Genomic DNA, 22,356 nt, shown 5'->3' with positions numbered 1-22,356 from the left:
GCATACTCTAGAGAATACACTTACAACATAGACATCTGCCCAGACTGAGCCCTATATATCACAGTTTATAGCCACCCAGCAGAGAAATCACAGACACAAGCACACATGCACACACACAGAGATTTGAGTGAATTTGAGCTCCGAGGTTGGCTGACGAAGGTTTCCATGAGGTCAAACACAGGTGTACCGAGCAGTCAGGACCACGCTCTCACCAGTACTTTGTGCTGCTCTCAAACTGAGGCCACAGGCCCATAGTATTGATAAATTGATGGAAGGGGATGAGAGAAAGTGCGGGAGAGAGGGAGGATGGCTAGGACAAGCGGACAAGTGGACAAGCGGACAAGTGGAAATCGTTGCGCTGTGGTGTAAGTCTCTTCCCTAGTTTTTCCTTCTCTCTTTCCCGCCATCCCTCCATCCCTCTATCCCTCCATCCCGGTCAGTCACATGTCCCTCAGGCCTACATTCCACTGTGCTACAGTAAGCTACTTCCCCAACCCTGCGCTTCCTTCTCTCTTCCTTTCCTCCCTACTCCTCTCCTCCCTCTATTTCTCCTACAGACTGAACATTACCTCAATATATTAACTATGTCTAACATTTCCCTCATTCTCTGCCTCTCCCTTTATTTCTCAGATGAGGCAAGCGTTTCTCCTCCTCCTGCCTGAGGTGAGAAAAAAAGCGATCTCTCGCTTTCTGTCACTAGCGTGATGTCTATTCTCCACCGCCAGCCAAAAAACTCATTTATTTTCAGAAAATGCTATTTTCCGGAGATGTGTGAGCACCCCTCGCAGCTCCCGAGAACCCAACCCGTGCACATCACAGGAAAAAGTCACAAGTTAGGGTCTCAGGGATTGAGAGAGGTACAAGATTCGGTAAGGCTCATCTATCCAAGCAAGGAGGAGAGAAAGATAGGACATCAGCACGTTGCTTTAACTGAAACACACAGACAATGTCCCTCTAGCTGTCCCCCTAGCTTTGTGCTGGAGTACAGAAGACTATCACTGTCTCACTGTGTCAGTGTTGTGGCATACAACAAGTGCAACCTTCAGTCAGGGCACACACACAACACACGGCCCCATGCCCCCATATATCTATCACACATTGCAATACATACACACACAAACCCGCGCACAAGCATGCACGAAATACCACAACACACAAATGTAGCACATAGAAATATACACAAATCCACAAATGCACACATTCAAAAAGTACAGGCACACACACAAGTATGACCACACACATACAGCACACACACGAGATCGAGCACACAGTCACACAACTGCAATGACCAGTCGCATGCACTGACACACACACCCATGCACACACATCAATCTGTAACACAGTGTCCAAAAGAAAGCTTAAGCTCCAGGCTATGACAGCCATAAGATTACAACGCCAATCTTTGATCTCCATCACAGCCATCAACAATTAAGAGAGCCTCCACAAATTGAAAAATTCAACAATGCCACACGCATACAGCACATGCGTGAGTGGGCACACACACACACACACACAATGGGAGCCAGACCAGAAAGGCTGCGGCAGACTGCTAGCGCCATCACACCTAAAACGGACCGCCAGGATCCAGCGGCCATGAAAGCCAATCTCCATTACCAACAGTAAATAACTTTCCTTCATATGAGAGCTCTGTGCCCCATATTTTACCTTCCACACATAGCAGACCTCAGAGATATAGACAGGCAGCATCCGCCGGGAACATGACTATTCGCTATAGTGACATTACACAGAGCTTATGGTAGACCTAATACAGTAAAGGCAGCATCTCGAATAAGGGCTGTCTGTCAGGAAGAGTAGGAGGGCGATGGGAGAGAGGAAGAAAGGAAGAGAGGGAACTCAAACTCACCGTTCTAGTCATGGTTGCTGAGGCTGCCGCAGTCTGATCTGTGTCTGAGCGAGAGACAGAAAGAGCACGAGACAGAGGGGTAAAATGAGGAGAAAGACAGAGAAGTGAGAAAGACAAAGGAGAGAGAAGGGAAGAGGAAAGAGAAAGCAAAAAAGAGAGCGATATCTTAGTCAGTGGACATTGTTGCAGCAGCGGGGTGATCCTGCGGGCTATCGTAGTGTGTGAGACTGCTCCAGTCAGACTGCTGTCTGGACATCTGCTGCTCAGACATGCAAGACTCCACCATGTGGAGAAAGAGAGAGAGGGTGAGAGAGAGAATTTCAGAGTTAGATGGAGACAGAGAGAAAATGAGACAGAATGAGCATGAGAACGAGTGAGAGAGAGAACGAGAAAAAGGGAGAAAGGGTGAAGAAGTAGAGGAAGCAACAGGCAGAGTCAGAGAGTGACAATGAAAATGTGTGAGAAAAAAGAGGGATCATTCTAAAAAGAGCTTATGTGATGAGAGAGAAGAATGAGAATAGAGAGGAGGCACATGCCAGCGTGGAAAAAAAAGGAACAAGCATTGAGAGAAACAAATTGAGCAGGAGATCAATAGGCCTGTGGGACTAAGTGCTGACTGTCAAGAAAGAGAGAGAAGCGAGAGGAGCGAGAAAGAAGAAAGAGACAGGGCCATGATGCCAGCATACCTGACATCTGCCAGAGTAACAAGGTGCACATACTAAATACTTACCAAACATGCATTTACACACAGGAGCGCACACACATACAGTAGAAGCGCGCGCACACACACACACACATTTGCACTGTAAACCCATTACCCTTTTCCTCCCCTTCTCCCGGTGTGTCCTAATCTTGCACATGTGAACCACTGCCTCATGTGTCCAATGGCCAAGAGAGAAAACAAGCGGAAGCCTGCCGTGTCATCTGATCCAATTGACAGACAGACAGACAGAAAGACAGACAGACAGACAGACAGACAGACAGACAGACAGACAGACAGACAGACAGACAGACAGACAGACAGACAGACAGACAGACAGACAGACAGACAGACAGACAGACAGACAGACAGACAGGCAGGCAGACAGGCAGGCAGGCAGACAGATGGTGAAAATAAATGTAAATTAACAAAGACATAATGGAATGATAGGAAAGAATGCGTCAACCAACGCCTGTTGCTAGGCTAGTCCCTCTACCCACGCTCTTCTCCACGGCTAGCTCCTCTACATGGCTGGCTCCTCTCCACAGCTAGCTTCTCTCCACGGCTAGCTCCTCTACATGGCTGGCTCCTCTCCACAGCTAGCTCCTCTCCACGGCTAGCTCCTCTACATGGCTGGCTCCTCTCCATGGCTGGCTCACTCTGCTCTGCTGGGGCACATTAACCCATGTTCTCTTTTCTCTCTCTCTCTCCCTCTCTTTTTATCTGTCTGCCTATCTGGCTTTCTCTTTCTCTCTGTATCTCTTTCTTTCTCTTTCTCTCCCTCTTCTTCTGTCTCCCTTTCTCTCATCTCATTTTCTTTCTCTCTGTCTCTCATTTCATTTCTTTCTCTTTCCCTCCTCTCCCTCTAGCTGTCTCAGAATGGCAGTCTACTGAGTGAGTCTCCAGGGCAGAAGAAAGTAAACTCTGTGCCTTGCCTTCCCTCGCTGTCTGCCTGCCCAATCCTGTGCCTGCCTGTCTGCGCTCCTTGCCTGTCCGCCCTGCCTACCTGCCCTCCCTGCCCTACTCCTCCCTTTTAGAGACAGCATCCGACAGCAGCAGCAGGACAGGGCTGGACAGAGAAATAAATATAATCCATTCATTTCCTCCCACAGCTGAAATCAGTTAGACCCAGAGGCCCGCTAACAGAGAGGGAGGAGAGACACACAGACAGAGAAAGAGAGAAGGAAGGAGAGAGCGCGGAAGAGGGACGAAGGAAGGGAATGAGAGAGGGACAGAGAACGACAATCGCTTCTCGCCTTACAATGTCCCGTTTTCCTGCTCCTTTTCTGTCCAAATAAAAAAATCTGAATCCGTTTCTGGTCAGCATGTCCGGCATTCTCTCCTCTCCCATTCCCTCTTAGCGCTGTTCCTGTCTCTCGATCCCTCTCTGTGCAACTGGGTAATAGAGAGTGTGTTTCATGAAGGGAGGGAACTAGAGAGAGAATAGGGAGAGAGGGAGGGAGCAAGGGAGAGAGGGAGGGAGCAAGAGAGAGAATAGGGAGAGAGGGAGGGAGTGAGCAAGAGCAGGCGAGGGAACGGAGTGAATGAGTTCATGCAGACTCAAAGAAAGAGAGAGTGAGAGAGAGAGAGAGAGAGAGAGGGAAAGAAATATATAAACTATTTTATGTGATGTGCCTGTCTAAATATCTTATCAACATGAGCTTAGGACCGGTAAATGTTTTAATTTAAACAGGAGATGAAAAGAGAGAGACGGAGAGAGGAAAGAGAGAAATGCAGCGACAGGGACTGCTGAGGGACGACATGCAGAGGGCACAAATCAATGACAGCAGAATCAACGTCCACATTCTCTCTCTCTCTCTCACGCTACCTTGTTACTTCTCTTATTTTCCATTGAATGTATCAATATCCATAAGAAAAAGCTAATCATGGAAACAGTTATAGCATAGTATAACATGGTAGTGTCTAGCCTAGACATGAGGTGACAGGTAAATACTTTTTTTTCTCATAACATACTCACTTTATCTCACATTCTCTTGCAGATTCATTAGGTAGAGCCTAGCTGTGTCCACCCTTAGAGATAACAATTTCTATGTGCTTTCATACTAAGCAATCAGTCCATTCCTATGTGTTTCCATACTAAGCCAATCCTTCACTGTGTCACAGACAGACATCACATGCTCTGTGTGCTCATCATCACATCACATGCAGCTGCAGGAGTCCACAGTTGGTCTGGTGCTCAAATCATCTTTGTATTGCAGAGAGAGAATCCCTGTATTTTTCTTTCTCTAACCACCCCTTATCACTGTCACCTTGAGCCACTCTCATCCATCAGCCCGCACAAGCACACACACACAGCCAGCTAATATTAGACGCTCCACACCACAGCAGCCACAGTATATTGACAGCCATTTACTAACACCCAGAAAGGGTAAGTGAGAGCGTGAGAGACAGGGAAACACGCAAACACAAACAAGCACACACACACACAATAAGAGACACACACGCACACTCACTGACAAAATATGTTGTCATATTCCCTCCTGTTTTTTGAGCACAGAGGGAGACGATCGTAAATTGTGACAGAGTAAGTCAGCGGGGTTAATGTACATTCCTACCTCCCCCTCATTGTACACCCCCCTTCCCCTCCCCCGTCTAGGAGCCGTGAACTTTTCACCTCTCCCCTCAGTCTCCCCCTCCCCCAACCCTTACCCCCCCACCTCAACCGGTGGCCTTGGGACAGAGAACAAAGAGTTAGAGCGGAAACCCTCTCTCACCGTCACACCACTCCCCAATCCACCCCGGCACACACCACTTCATACCACTACCACCTCGAACCAACATGGGGCGTCCGCTGGTTCACTTTGGCCTGGCTGCCTGCTGCCCAGGGAAATGGGAGGGAGACCATAGAGAATGATAGAGGCCTCTAGTGGCCAAAAGGCTATTTTTGCATGGGCAGAGCCATTGAGGGATTCCACCATGCCTCCGCCATGTTAAAGTAGTCAAAGTAGTCAGCTGGATGGGGATTCCTATGGGTTGCCCAGGCTGCCCAGGCTGTCACAAATGCTATAATGGCAGAAATATATAAATGAGTCTGCTATCTATCTCTGTAAAGTTATTGGGTTGGGTGGACCAGACAAGCCTAACAAGGCCAGTCCAAGCTAATGGAGTACGAAACAGAACTGTGAGATTCAGAGCTGTCCGATGGATTTTTAAAATGTCGCTCTGGTCTGTGGTCTGCATTCGTTTAGCAATGCAGTATCAACCTTGGTGTCAGTGTATCACAAGGTGCTTATGTTTACACAGTGCAAGCCAATTGACTGATGGCAAGAATGTATCAAATGTGGCATCAAACAGAGATATTGCTTAGTGAAAATTAACCCCTCACCTACTTAAAATTGCACTCCAGTATGTGTCACTTTGACTCACAGTAAAGACATGTCTAGAAGAGTCACATTCCCACTCAGGAGATAACAGAGCTATTGTTAGATAGATGACACTAACATATTATGGCATCTAAAGAGTAAACCTATAACCACCCAAATTGGAATCCCAACAAATATAGACTGAACTTGTTGAACCTTCCTGCATGTTGTAATAAACCTCACCTCATTATAGAAAAAAGTTGGTGTAGTGGTAGAGATTACAGAACTAAATATTGGTCACTTTCTGCTCAACAAGGCAAATGGGAAATGGCAGGTTAAGCCTTCAGAAATGATGGTAGTGCTCATATTCATTATAAAGATTATTTAATGTACAGTTTACATTATTCAGTGAGTTGAGTGAGTTTGGAGGTCTGTCTGTGGTCCTGTGTGAGTCAGTTGATAAGAACGTTATCCTAGCAATCCCAGGATTGCACATTCAATTCACACTGTGGCCACAAAAGCTTGGGACTGTAAGGTTCTATCTGCAAAAATATGATTCTGAGATAATTTACTTTAAATTTCCAAACCCTCATTGGTTTGAATGGTGTCAGCAATTTTTTTAATGATGTATTGTTTTGAACTTAACAACCCGAATGTGGGTATTTAGAGTACTGTATAGGTAGAGAACATTGAATAGAGCATGACATTTACACTGCTGTTACTCTCTGTTTACCATATATGCATAGTCACTTTAACTATACTGTACATTCATGTACATACTACCTCAATTAGCCCGACTAACCGGTGCCCTCGCACATTGGCTACCCGGACTACCTACCAACCCCTCTTTTACGCCACTGCTACTCTCTGTTTATCATATATGCATAGTCACTTTAACCATACCTACATGTACATACTACCTCAATTAGCCCGACTAACCGGTGCCTGTATATAGCCTCGCTACTGTTATAGCCTCGCCATTGTTATTATTCACTGTCTTTTTACTGTTGATTTCTATTTAATGTTGACAAATGCTGATAGAATCTTATAGTCCCAAGCATTCTGTCACAGAGTAGGCCAGAAGGCTAAACTGAAAAACCTTAACTGCAATTTAAGCCTACATTAAACTTAAAATGTACCAAATAAAATGATGGCGGACCTGCAGAAGCACTTCTGTGCAAGGGCATTCATTTACGTGATGATTCCGAAAGAAACCAGTACTGCCACAAAAGTATACATTATGGGGACAGCAGTGCAGTCCCATTAACAGCTCAATGAAAAGGCCTCTTGAATTGAGAGGCTCCTTTTGTAGGGGGAAGCCCCTCCCTTAAGAACATACCAAACATACAAATCAAGCCATTACAAACATCAAAGCGTACATTTTCCACTCAGCTAAACATTTTTTGAATTATCTTCATTGTACCTTTGCAATAGGTTTAGCATAATTGAATATAGCACAATATATAACACATTTATATAACCCCACCACTACTGACATGGTGTCTTCCATTCCGCCCATACACATGAACGCGCAATTCTGGACAGGCACTACAAAGCCAGCACAATTGCCGTAGCTAGGGTCTTTATTCCAGCATACCCGGAAGCTACAGAGATGGAGAGAATGGAAGAGAAACAAACAAAGCGCTCATCCAAAACATTGATAAGTACAATAAACGTCCCTTAAATTAAACATGAAAGCGTATGTGTTCTTTATACCATAACAAACTGTTACTGAAGGGAGGTAAGAATGTGTGTAATGCATGAACTGAGATCGCTAGGTTAACGCATGAGTCGACCCACATTGCTAACGGAGCTGAAAACGGAGCAGGGAGGGAGAGGTTGTCTGTGTGTGTGGGTGTGTTTTATCTGACCAAAGGCTGCCCGCAGCCAGTGACGGACACGCTGGTGTAGTAGTAGGGGTTACAGACATAAATATTAGTCACCTTCTGTTTAGCAAGGCATATGGGAAATGATAGGTTAAGCCTAAAGAAATTGATGTTCATAGTCATCAAATATGATTTAATGTGCAGTTCACATTATTCAATCAGTTGAGTGAGTTTGTTGGTCTGTGGTGGCCCTGTGAGTCAGTTGGTAAGAACGTTATACTAGCAATCCCAAGGTTGCGTGTTCGATTCCCGCTGGGGCCACGAGTGCTTGGGATGTTAAGGATCTATTTGCAAAAATAGGATTCTGAGATCATTTATTTTAAAGTCCTGAACCCTCATTGTTTTGAATGGTGTCAGCAATTTCTATCTTGTATTATTTTGAACTTAACACGAATTTGGGTATTTAGAGAACTGTATAGGTAAAGAATATTGAACATAACAAGGCTGTCTAACTCAATTTGCATATAGAACCTTATAGTCCCAAGCTCTCTATACTAAAAATGGATGCCCTCACTACTGTAAGTCGATTTGGATAAAAGCGTCTGCTAATCATCATTTATACATTAATATTAAGATGATATTGTTCTCTGTGATGTACAGTAATGAAAGTTGTCTGGAGGTTTTGATCCCAGCATGCAGCAGAGTCTTTATCGCACAGCTGTGAAGCGAGGGACCATGATGTAATTTTGGTAAAGAGGTGAAGGAAGAAGTGAATCTGAACTTTGTACATAATTGGCTACAGATCGTTGTGTTCTTCCCCCAGCTGCCTGCGGCCCTACTGTTCTCTACTCTATGGTTTTCCCCTAGTGGAATCTTTCATTACCACGTCCCTCCCACAAGCCTCGCTGCTCACTCCCTGGCGTGTTCATACATGTGCTAGTCTTAGTCTCTTGTCGTCCTCTCTTTTACTGTACTCTGTCTCACGCTCTTTTTTTCAGTTTTTAAAAGTACGATATCTCACACCCACACAAACACAACAGAATTCAAAACAAGTTAGTTGAATGTTAATTGTTAGACTGTTCTCAATGTAGATGAGTTGTTCATTTCCAAGCTGTATTGGGAATAGAGGATACATCTGTTTCTTTGACAGGTGTCCTTAAACTGACATAAGTCAAATTTAATAAAAATATTGAGCGATTGTGCAACAGCCCAATCATGTCATATTGAAATGGAATTGTAAATACTGTATAGATTGACATATGGTAACATTAAACCCTGCTCTAACATTAGTGTACACAGTAAATAATCTGTAAAAAAAAATCACAAAATGCAATTTATGACTGAAAAACACATGAATACTAATACCCATGTTGACAGCAGTTTTGCATTGTTTTTTTTCAGCAGTTTCCAGCAGATGATGATTGGCGTTTCCTCAGGGAAAGCTAGGAGGCTGTACAGTTATCTCCTGTGATGTCACTCTGAACTATACAACCTACTACCTCAACCTGTGGGAACACTGCCTGCATTGGGGGGTGGGCAGAAAAAAACTTGTACCGGTCCAAAAAATTTGTACCGCATTATACATTTGGGGGTGAGGGGTACAGAGGTGTAGTGGGGGGGGGGGGGGGGGGCAGCAGTAGTTTAGAATGGCTGGGTAGATGTGTGAGGTAAAAAGGCAGGGAATATGAGTACAGTTGGAGTTTGAGCTGGATATGGCTGGGGGTGTTAGCTGTGGTGAGTAGGGCAGGAGACTGGGTTTTTGAGATGAGATTTGGGATAAGGCTGTGGTGGGGGTAGCAAAAAGGGGTAAAGTGAGGATTAGGAATATGACAGGCTTGGGAATAGGGATGGAAAATCTCATGCAGGAGCCCAATAGAAGTATGTCACTTGTACAATAAGGTTGTCCTAAGGGTGGGGCTCCACTGGATGTTATCCTTTAACCATTTAACCTTTCACCTCAAGTACCTCTCTCCCCACCCTGCCCCAGCCCTGCCTCTCCATAAGGTTATCACATATCGTCCTGATACGGTATTCCAATATCTTTCCTACAGCCTATCTGTACTGTATACTCATAGGTCAGAGAGGGGTGCTGTGATGGCCACACAGACACATACCTATAGACACGAGCTTGTGCGGCCAGTCACCACAAGTTCGGATCTACGGGTTTGTGGCAGCTGGCAAGTTCTCTTCGGGTACTAAACATGATGAGGAATAGTCTTGTCTAAACTAGGAAACATGTTAATGATAACGTTATCATTTATAATCCATTGTCGGGAGTCCTTCTGTGTCTGACAGAGGCTGACAAAGGACAATAAGGAAACATAGAATACCAGAATGCCTCCTAAAGGTCATGTGTCATCATTTGAGAAAATGTGTCTCCTGTATAGTATATAACTGTCTCCTGTATAGTTCTATAATCTCTATATCCACTCTATCTGCTGGACATCTAGGAGGTGAAAACCCACTGAAGGACAGTCTTCGCGCACACAACATGGCGCTTCACGACACACAGCACGACATGGCATGACACAACGCACTAACAAAACATCACACAATATGACACAAAACACAATCAATTGTCAGTAATAAAAAATGAAAGAATTCCTCACTAACAAAAGAGCAATACAAATTCTGTCAACATCGTTTAGGAATGTACACTTCCCCCAAACACGTAAGCCCCCATGCCATCTTTGTAAGTTTTAAATCATCACTAATAAATCACTGTGTGTTCATTTCATGGAAATAACTCCAAATATATGTTTTATTATTTATTTCCCTGAGCCTCCTTTGGCCCTTGAACTGCTCAGTCTGATCATGTGGGTGTTAGGAAACTAACGTTAAGATATTTACATACACAGCCCTGATTGGCTGATAGGATTGTCTAGAGACCACCCTTTTACACAGGTGAACAGTCATTGGTCTATTATAATTAGATCACATTGTGACGTCATGATGTGGGCCAAAACCCACCTGAACAGGTTGAATTCCAGTATTTTTTTCCCGACAAGCTCATACACAAAAAGGGTATTATCATACTTTTTACAATTTCAGATTGTTATTTGACCGCATAGTGTGGAAATCTAATAAAAAAAATATAGGAAATCACGTATTTAAATGCAATGCCCCTTTAAAATCTCATGGTAATTCCTCATTCATTTCTTGTCATTTTTTTGCACTTTGGCTTTAACAAAAAATGTACTACAGTGAAGGACAATTGTTAGAATCATTCATACACAAATTGAAATGATCCCTCAAGTTTTTTTTAATGTTTATTTAACTAGGCAAGTCAAGAAATGTAGGAAAGCGCATGGAAACCTTGCCTGAATACAGGTTCAGACTAATATGATTGTGGTGGTTGACAATAACATAAGGGGCCTATCCTTGAGTATATATTGAGGTTTCAAACTTTTGTCCTGAAAAAATATATTGAAGCAAGATTTTCTATTCTTTATCAAATGTTACCTTCAATAACAAGCCGAGGTTGATACACTGCACTACTATTCCGTTTGACAACCGAACGAGACCTTCCAAATCTGTCCGTCTGAAATGTATTATATACCACTTATCAGTTGAGAAAAGATTGGAGAGCTACTGTAATATGGCACAATGAAGTGGACAAGACACATGACTGTCATATGCGCTTGGCGTTGTATAACCCTTATATGACTCATGTACTTTTGCCTCTCAATATCAAAATCTGAAAGGGAGGAGAGAGAATAGTACGTTGGTTATTACAATGCCTTATTGCATTTCATGTTAGCGTATATTCATTATTTTCAAGAGGTAGCCAGGAAAAAAATCATTCAGGTGTCCACCATTAGTATCCGGGATGAACAATAAATATTTCATTTCAGATATCTCTGCCCATCTTCCTGATTTCTGAATTGTAATATAAAAATTGACCTATACAGACTTTGCAAATAATATCTGTTACCACTTAAAATGTCAGGGTGTGAGTACATTTGTTGAAGAAATACTGCAATGCAGAATTGCAACAACAAAAAAACGAGTTAGAATGGATTTAAATCTGGCCATAGCTCTTATATAAAGACAATTTAATAACTGCTATAGAGAAAGTCACCCCAGGGGATAGTGCAGAAGGTATAATTAAACAATGAATAAGACAACAGTCAAATGAAAGGTCACATGAATTAACAGTAAATCAATGAACTCAATGAGTTCTGCTGAGCCACCTTGTCACTCTAATCCCTACAGATACACAGCACACCTCTTGAGTAAGGTGTGTAACAGAAATGATAGACCGTGTGACATTCGACTACAAATTGAAAAGGTCATTCAATTGTCATAGCGAACTGTAAATCGTAACAAAACAAAACATGGCTCTGAAAGATATTTTTGATTTGAAAATACCATGTTTCGTTTATGTACCTCACTACACTATCTTTCAGAACAATCACTGTCAAATATTTTTCACAAGCTGAGGGTGAATATACACACGAGGGAGAGATTTAATTAGCTTTATTTATGTTACCGTACTTATCTCTGAGAAATATAGGAATTCACAATTACCGTTAAAAACAATATAGGTACTATAAGGTAAGGTCAGTTGAACATGAGAGAATGAGAGGTACAGAATCATAGGTCCAGTTTCGCACTTATCATGACCAACCAATACCAAGAGAGAAATTAATTGAGAAATGAATAGAAAAATACAGAAATACGAAAAGAGAAATGCCAACGTACTGGTGTGGTAGTGGGTAGCCAATGGTGTGGGCTGGAGCCAACATGGTGTGGGAACCAAAGGGCTGGTCAGTCTTCGTCTCTTCGTCTGGCATCAAAATGGAGTCAGGCTTGGTGGACAGAGTAGGCCGGCTCTTTCAGTGAAAATACAGCAGGGACCTGGAACAACACACACATAAATTGTTACAACCACATTGTGAACAGAGCAAAGAGTCTGTCTGACCCCCTTAAACCAGACACACACACACACACATACAACACACAGTAACAAACACATCCCAACGTCAGTATACTCAAAAAAGAGTTCAGAAACTACTAGCAAAAAAAGCCTAATAACAGCAGCATTGTTTGAACAAGAGAATATCAGCAAATCACCAGCTGAAATTGAAGCAAAGATACTGTCCCCCTCTTTCTTTCTTCCTTCTTTCACCCTCCTGTCCCGCTGTCCTATCCTCAGTAACAGGGGTACATAACCCACACCCCCAAGATGGAGTTTGAAAAAATCTACGGCGAGCTAGAGACGGCGTAAGGTTGAATGCAGACGGTGAGATGTGGTCGAGGAGGAGCTGTTGTAGCTGCTCAGGGCTGGCTACAGAGAAAGTGGAATTTGTGACCATGCAAAGGAAAGGGTGGTGTTTTCTTTTTTTTTTGGCGCTGCTTCATTCTGCCTGTTTTTTTTTTATCCCAGCAGGGTCCTTGGCTGCGTTTCTGACTCTCCTTAGCTATGCCAAAACGTTGGACGTTTCCTTTTGTTTTAAACTCCCCTGATTTGAATCGAACAAGGGGATGACAAAAAGATATCGCCTCGAACAGGCAGGGGAAAAATTTACCCAGAAATGTTCAAAGCAGAGCGAAAGTTAAAGAGGAAAAGAGGGGGGAAAGAAAGAGAGACAGAGAGAGAAAAAGCGAGTGTGAGAAAGTACAAGATCAAAAATAATAGAAGCTTAACAGAAGATTGAGGAGAGAAAAAAAACTGAAAATTCGAAGGAAAAGTGAATACTAAAAAGGACTGCTTTTCGCATCGGACTTTTCTCTGCAAACATGTCTTCCATCTCTCCCCAAACGCGAGCGAGCCAGCTGCCTAGTGAGTCTCCTCACCTCTCCTCCGCCCTCTCCATAACAGAGCAGCCCTCGCCTCAGCCCCAGCCTTTCCAATCTACGCCACGTAGTGAGAGACATAGAGAGAGAGAAAGCAGCCACTTTTCTCTCCCCTTTCCAAAATGGCTGAGGGCCGTGGCCGGACAGAGACAGAGGGAGAGCTACAGCTAGCGGAGAGGGAGAGTAGCGCTTGTCACGAGAGGGCTGTCTCACCCCGCCTCACCTCTTCTCACCCTGCTGCTGCTGTAACAGAGCAACTCTCTCTCTTAGTCTCCTTCCTCTCACACACCCTTTGTCCCATTCACTCACTGTCAGGCCAAAGCAATGGCGCACAGTTGTGTCGTCACCCCATAGGAAGAAGCCTTGGTCAGCCTGGACCAGCCTGCCATGCAGGGAGGATCCTGCTAGTAGTGCCAGTAGTGTCTGGCTGTATGATGATGCTCGAGTCTGGCAAAATATTATCTGCCTATCTGGCACGCGGTCTGTCAGTTCCATCTAGCTAATCTCCTCCTGATGCAGTGATATGTATTTTTTGGCTGTCTGGTTTTGTGTCTCTGTCTGAATGTATGACCCATATCTTTAACCTTTTTAATAATATTCAGGATATGAAAATCACAGAGATTCTGGATCCAGAGGGAGTCATTTCACTGTCGCAACGTGCTAACACCTAATTTCTTCCCGATGTTTAGGGGGATATATTTACCAAGCTGATTAAATTTCGGCTGATACACATTTTCAACACACGACATTGACCCCAAAAAATTGAAAAAAATTGTATTAATAATATTTTAGCGTTCTCTCTGTTTTGGTTTGGCAGTAAATCTGTAGCTGCATGAAAACATGAAAATTGCAGACTAGTAGGCTAGGTTATTGTTCATCCACATTTTGGACATCTTCTATCAATTATAAATGGTCCGGCATTTTAAATGACTACCTCAAGACCTTAAAAATCCCAACTGTGTACTGCTGTCAGCCAACCCATTTCAGTCTATTGGAAGGTATCTTTATATGTCTGAATGTAGTAACAAAAAGGTTCTGCCAAAGACCCTTGCCTTGACAACTATTTTGTTTTGATGGAATTATTCCAAATTAATTATGCTCCAGTCCTTACAATGAATAGGCCTGAATTTAAATTATATTTAATGGCAAAATGTATGTACCCTACTATACACAAACATTCTTTTGAACAGTACGCATGTGGCCTGGTTTAAAATAATAACATTGAAATGAATAGGAAAATCAAATGTATTTTTGTACATACACATACCCCCCCCTCCATCCCACCAACACGTGAAATAACCTATTTTAAAGTAGTGTCAGGGAGAAGCTGTGTAAATAATAATGGGAGCTCTCTCTGTCTTCCAGTCTGCCTGAGTCTGAGTCTGCTGTCTGAGCCCTGCCAAGGGTCTGCTGTCTCCTCTCTTCCACAGCCACAGCCTCAGCCTCACACAGCCACCACTTGAATCTCAATGAACACATTTGACTTTCAGGACACACATTGCCAAGTCCCCTGGCTGGCTGTCGCAGTGCCTAGACTAAGTCCCAAATGGTACCCCATCACCCAAAGGGCCCTGGTCAACAGTAGTGCACTATATAGGGTGCCATTTGGGAAGCCTAGTCAACATGGAGAACTAAGGCCCCCTCTGGAGCAGCCGGGGGAACAAAGAGGGAGGCAGACAAGGCAGACATGGGCACAACCCCAGACTAAGGCCCCATACAGCACCCCCTAGAACGTGCCAGAACCCCCAGAGGACAAAGGGCAACACCCTTCTGGGGAGAGGGGTGAGGAAGCAAGGAAGAGAGGGTGACAGGCAGACATGGTAGGCAAAACCCCAGACACCACTGAACCCCAAGAACCCCTGAGAACCACCCAGAACCCACAGGGAACAAAGACTAACTCCCACCAGGACCCAGCCAATGTCAATCAGTAAGCGAGAGAAAGAGAGAGAAGTAGAAAAGAGGGGTCAGAGACCCACAAGATAATCACTAGGAGCAATGAGTAACATACTGTAATATATTGTCATATATTGTGCAATATATGAAATACCAGTGCTAACATGAGAATGTAAAATATGGGCAGCAATAGTCCAAAATCCTTTACAACTTATGCTAACCGTCAATGGGAAACCAGAGTGACTTACAGGAGCAATTAGGGTTAAGGGCCTTGTTCAAGGGCACATCAACATATTCTTCACCCAGTCAACTCGGTGATTCGAACAAGTGACCATTTGGTTACTGGCCCAATGCTCTTAACTACTACTACACAGATATAATGTAAGAGCAGATAATGTACAGTGTAATGTGGAGCAATTATGCTGTTTCTTTAAAGCTGTCTTGCGTTCCTCTTACAGTCTTGTGTCCCAACTGGCATCCTATGCCCTATATAGTGCACTATTATGGACTGATGAGTGCAGAGAGGTTTATCTTTTTTTTCCAACATGTCTCTCTGGGCTCTGAACTCTTTGTTCTTTCCGGTAACTGATGAATCATGTCCACTGAGGCCCAGAGAGTGAACACACTGGTTACAACCACATAATAGAAAACAACCGCGTCACAAAGACAGACAGACGCACAAAAACTAACGAACCATCACTCAACCAGGGAGAGGACAGTCATAAAAAAAGTATATATATATATATATATTAGATAATGATATAACCGCAACATCCAGAGTTTTCAGAATTGAGAAAAAAACAAAACATTGTGAAACTATGACCAAAAAGTTAAGAATAGCTGGTCATGAGCTGGCAAATCCGTTAACTAGCTAGCTGCCTACTTAACAACCAAATGACACGCAACATCTGTTTGTAGCGAAGCCAACATCCAGTCCTAGAAATCATGCTTCATTCTCTCTCTAACTCTTGTTCTGTTTCTTTCTTTTACCCCTCCCTCATGCCCCCTCTAGCTTCTTCCGTTGCTTGCCATGTTATCTAAAACTATAGCGCTCTGAACAGAAAAGGGATGAAAGAAGACAGACAGACAGACAAAGGAGAAGAGGACAGTAGAAAGTCAGTAAAGGGATAACACAGCTGCTCAACAACTTTGTTCCCTAATAGCCTCATCCCATCTTCTCTCTCTCTTTGCATGGTGATCTCATCTACTGCCTCTCCTACAGACAGACAGTCTTGGAGCATTGTTGCCTGTAGCTGAGAGACTGTCTTGGAGCACTGTACTCGATGTAGCGAAGACTGGGTTGATTTCATCATGGAGTACTACAAGGATAACGTTGCGTCTCCTTTAAGTTGGTGGCAGCTCAGTTGTCAATAGTTTTAGTGTTTCAAAGCACTTCATTTTAATAGTGCCTGTAGCTATGACTGGAGACTGGGATAGAGAAGTCAACTTACTAAAGGACCTGACTGAGATCAGGTGTTTCAGTTTAGACCAAACTAAAGAGGTAAAGGCTTATGTGTTTGATATGGACATTAAAACCTGTTAAACTCCGAACGGTTGTTTTGGGCCCTGTACTGGGCCCAGCAAGTTTTGGGAGGTACACCCTAAAAAAATGTTGGGTCAGAAAATAGAAAGTGATATACACTGAACAAAAATAAAAATGCAACATGCAACAATTTCAAAGATTTTACTGAGTTACAGTTCATATAAGGAAATCTGTCAATTGAAATAAGTTCATTAGGCCCTGATCTATGGATTTCACATGACTGGGAATACAGATACGCATCTGTTGGTCACAGATACACTACATGACTAAAAGTATGTGGACACCTGCTCATTGAACATCTCATTCCAAAATCATGGGAATTAAAATGGAGTTGGTCCCCCCCTTTCCTGCTATAACAGCCTCCACTCTTCTGGGAAGGCTTTCCACTAGGTGTTGGAACATTGCTCTGGGAAATTGCTTTCATTCAGCCACAAGAGCATTAGTTAGGTCGGGCACTGATGTTGGGCGATTAGGCCTGGCTCGCAGTTGGCATTCCAATTCATCTCAAAGGTGTCGATGGGGTTGAGGTCAGGGCTCTGTGCAGGCCAGTCATGTTCTTCCACAGTAATCTCAACAAACCATTTCTGTATGGACCTCGCTTTGTGCATGGGGGTATTGTCATACTGAAACAGGCAAGGGCCTTCCCCAAACTGTTGCAACAAAGTTGGAAGCACAGACTCATCTAGAATGTCCTTGTATGCTGTAGTGTTAATATTTCCCTTCAATGGAACTAAAGGGCCTAACCCAAACCATGAAAACAGCCCCAGACCATTATTCCACCTCCACCAAACTTTACAGTGGGCACTATGCATTCGGGCAGGTAGAGTCCTCCTGGCATCCGCCAAACCCAGATTCTTCCTTCAGACTGCCAGATGGGGAAGCTTGATTCATCACTTCAGAGAACGCATTTCCACTGCTCCAGAGTCCAATGGCAGCGAGCTTTACACCGCTCCAGCCGACACTTGGCATTGTGCATGTTGATCTTAGTTGTGTGCGGCTGCCCGACCATGGAAACCCATTTCATGAAGCTCCCGACGGACAGTTTGGAACTCTGTAGTGAGTGTTGCAACCGAGGACAGAATATTTCAGCACTTGGCTGTTCCGTTCTGTGAATTTGTGTGGCCTACCACTTCTCGGCTGAGCCGTTGTTGCTCCTAGACGTTTCCACTTCAAAATAACAGCACTTACAGTTGACCGGGGCAGCTCTAGCAGGGCAGAAATTTGACAAAGTGATTTGTTGGAAAGGTGGCATCCTATGAAGGTGCCACATTGAAAGCCACTGAGCTCTTCAATAAGGCCATTCTACTGGCAATGTTTGTCTATGGAGATTGCATGGCGGTGTGCTCGATTTTATACACCTGTCAGCAACGAGTGTGTTTGAAATAGCCGAATCCACTAATTTGAAGTGGTGTCCATATACTTTTGTATATACAGTGTACCTTAAAAAAAAGGTAGGGGTGTCGATCAGAAAACCAGTCAGTATCTGGTGTGATGACTTTTTGCCTCATGCACCGCAACACATCTCCTTCGCATAGGGTTGATCAGGCTGTTGTTTGTGAAATGTTGTCCCACTCTTCTTCAATGGCTGTGCGAAGTTAGTGGATACTGGCGGGAACTGGAACACGCTGTCGTACATGTAGATCCAGAGCATCCCAAACGTACTCAATGGGGGACATGTCTGGTGAGTATGCAGGCCATGGAAAAATTGGGACATTTTAATCTTTCAGGAATTGTGTACAGATCCTTATGACATGGGGCTGTGCATTATCATGCTGAAACATGAGGTAATGGAGGCGGAGGAATGGCACAACAATGGGCCTCAGGATCTCGTCATGGTATCTCTGTGCATTGAAATTACCATCGATAAAATGCAATTGTGTTTGAAGTCTGAAGCTTATGCCTGCCCATACCATAGCCCCACCGCCACAATGGGGCAGTCTGTTCACAACGCTGACATCAGCAAACCGCTCGCCCACACGTCGCCTTACACCCTGTCTGACATCTGCCCGGGATAGTTAAAACCGTGATTCATCCGTGAAGAGCACACTTCTCCTGCATGCCAGTGGCCATCGAAGGTGAGCATGTGCCCATTGAAGTATGTTACGACGCCAAACTGCGGTCAGGTCAAGGCCCTGGTGAGGACAAAGAGAATGCTGATGAGCTTCCCTTAAATGGTTTCTGACAGTTTGTGCAGAAATTATTCGGTTGTGCAAACCCACAGTTTCATCAGCTGCACGGGTGGCTCACCTCAGATGATCCTGCACGTGAAGAAGCCGGATGTGGAGGTCCTGAGCTGGCGTGGTTACACATAGTCTGCTGTTGTGAGACCGGTTGGACGTTCTGCCAGATTTTTTTTGATGCCCGGGAAGCTGATGTTTGGAGGATATATTGGCCCTCGAAATGTCGGCTTCGAGGGCTTTATCACTTTTATACAACGGTTATTAACATATTCAAATAGTGATTGACATATTTTCATAAAAGTTATTTTTATTAAGTTATTCATACTATTTCATCCTTCCAGAAGATATAGTCCCGACACAAATCTAGAGTTGCTACCCAAGCCGGCTGGTCATTCAGTCTTTTTGTTCTGTATCTATGGACGCGACCAGTTGTGGAAGAAGTACACAATTGTCATACTTGAGTAAAAGTAAAGATACCTTAATAGAAAATTACTCAAGTAAAAGGGAAAGTCACCCAGTAACATACTACTTCAGTAAAAGTCTAAAAGTATTTGGTTTTAAATATACTTAAATATCAAAAGTACATGTAATTGCTAAAATATACTTAAGTATTGAAAGTAAAAGTATAAATGATTTAAAATTCCCTATACCAGACAACACCATTTTCTTGTTTTTTTATTTATGGGTTGCCGGGGACACACTCCAACACTCAGACATAGTTTACAAACTAAACATTTGTGTTTAGTGAGCCCGCCAGATCAGAGGCAATAGGGATGACCAGGGATGTTCTCTTGATAAGTGCACAAATTTGATAATTGTCCTGTCCTGCTAGCCATTCAAAATGTAACGAGTACTTTTAGGTGTCAGGAAAAATGTATTGAGTAAAAAGTGCATTATTTATTTAGGAATTTACTGAAGTAAAAGTAGTCAAAAATATAAATAGTAAAGTAGAGTACAGATACCCCAAAAAACTACTTAAGTAGTACTTTAAAGTATTTCTACCTAGGTGCTTTACACCACTGGACGCGACCCAGTCATTCTGTCTAAATGTTCCAACTACGGCTAACTTACAGTCACGTCAAAAAGTGCAGCCAAGAATAACAGCAAGGTAGCTGCATTTGCATTTGTTTATGCTGTTTTCTAGTGACATTTATTTTGATACATCCATGACAATGAGCTAATGAGGCTCGATTTCACCTGGCATGTAAAATGTGCTCACTCGTCAAGACACTGTTGTTTAGAGGAGCTAGCCAACAACACAGCTAAAACAACCACTTCAAACTGAAGCTGCAAAGATTGAAAACTATCCATAAAAATTATGCCAGCTGATTCATGAGTTCGACTGGCTGAGAAACGCAGCCTGCCTGCCTGCTTGTCTCGTCCCGACTCCAGACACATTCATTACTATAGGACAGCTGGAGATCGAATTTCAATATTGAAACAATGTTGTAAATGTTGGACAGACAGACAGCAAGGTTTATACAAATCTCAGCTGTTGAAAACTAAATGTTAGTCTAAAAGAAATGTGAGATATTGTCTTGATTCTTTTATAGTGGAGATCAAATTTATAAAGTGCCTGGCTGGGTTGATGAGACAGTGGATTGCGCAGTCAGATGGAACAGAGTAAATAGGCATTTTAACGTCATAGATTTAGCCGGTGGCAACTTGTGGAATAGACACTGGCTGGAATGCGGTTTTCACCAATCAGCATTCAGGATTAGACCCACCCGTTTTATTAAAAAAATTACGTTGTAGGCGGCTTATGCTAGAGAAATTAACATTCAATTATCTGATGACAGCTCTGTTGGACATTCCTGCAGTCAGCATGCCAATTGCACGAAACCTTGAAACTTGAGACATCTGTGGCATTGTATTGTGTGACAAAAATGTGCACCTGTGTAATGATCATGCTGTTTAATCAGCTTCTTGATATGTCACACCTGTCAGGTGGATGGATTCTCTTGGCAAAGGAGAAATGCTCATTAACAGGGATGTAAACAAATTTGTGCACAAAACTTGTGATAAATAAGCTCTTTGTGCGTATGAACCATTTCTGGGATCTTTTATTTCAGCTCATGAAACATGGGACCAACAATTTACATGATGTGTTTATATTTTTATTCAGTGAATCATTTGAAAGCTATAGCCCTTGCCTTTTTGGAAATGTCAATAAGAATCTTCTGTAGTAGTCACATTGAGCCAGGGGTGAGAGAGGAAGAGAGGGAGATATAAAGGTTGTAAGAAAGGGGGACCTAATTACTATATTAACCTGTTTGTAATTTCTATTCATCTACAGGAACTGGTGCCTTGGTGTTAATCACCCTGAAAACAATGCTGCTGCTGCAGCCAAGAGTACAGCAATATTAACACATCATATCTCACATGACAGGCAAACAGGGAGAGGAGAGAGAGAGGCAGAGAGAGAGAGGGGAGATAGAGAATGAGAGAAGAGAGAAAGAGGAGGAGTGTGTGTGAGAGAGACAGAGAGAGAGAGACAGACATATGGAGAGCAAGATAGAGTTAGAGAGTGTGAGAGAAAGATAGATACAGAGGGAGAGAAGAAGATAGAGATAGCCTGCCTGTGAAGCTGTGAGGGAGCGCCAAGCCCTGATGAAGAAATGCAGGGATTTTCAGTGAAATTAATCTGACTAAGGCCATTAATCTACCCAATGGAGCAGCTCCACTTTGGGAGAGGGGGAGAGGGAGAGGAAAGGGAGAGGGAAAGGGGGAAGGGAGAGGGAGAGAGTGAGAGAGAAGAGAGAGGAGAGGGGGAGGATGATAGGAAGGAACCGAAGAGGGATGGAGGAGGTGGGGGTCCCTGGGACTTGCAGAGAATTGCATTTCTCTTTCATGGGATGCCAGGTTGTTATATGACAGTGTTCTGTAGGCAAGATGGAGGAGAATGGAGGATACGTACCTGGAGACTAATAGTAAACATTAAACACAAAAAAATGTCAAGAGAATAACAATGTTTAAAATAGTATATTATTAGCAGTTAAAAAATGTAGCATAACATTTCAAATGTTACATTAGCTACGTATTTACATTTACAATGTACAAATATTAGAATGTATGAATGACGGGGTGGAAATAAATAGGCAGGTAAACATTGGTTATATTTACATTGGTGTTTCTGACCCAATGGTTGACCTTTTCTTGTGGCAGCAGGTCAGAAATTTTGCTGCTGGGATTGCACACTGCGGTATTTTGCCTAACAGATACGGGAGT

At 43.3% G+C, this 22,356-nt stretch overlaps 1 long non-coding RNA gene across 1 annotated transcript in view; it reads right to left on the bottom strand.

The window, feature by feature from the left end:
• Positions 1–10,960: 10,960 nt before the first annotated feature.
• The window catches only part of LOC115154948 (uncharacterized), a 112,659-nt gene continuing 101,263 nt past the window's right edge, over positions 10,961–22,356 (bottom strand). Inside the window, exon 3 of the long non-coding RNA XR_003867976.1 lies at positions 10,961–12,573. This is a non-coding gene — a long non-coding RNA (uncharacterized LOC115154948). The remainder of the gene's footprint in view (positions 12,574–22,356) is intronic.

This window comes from Salmo trutta, chromosome 19, assembly GCF_901001165.1.
Source record: "Salmo trutta chromosome 19, fSalTru1.1, whole genome shotgun sequence".
Taxonomy (NCBI): domain Eukaryota; kingdom Metazoa; phylum Chordata; class Actinopteri; order Salmoniformes; family Salmonidae; genus Salmo; species Salmo trutta.
The sequence above is the reverse complement of the archived record's forward strand: the minus strand, read 5'-3'. Positions and strand labels throughout refer to the sequence as shown.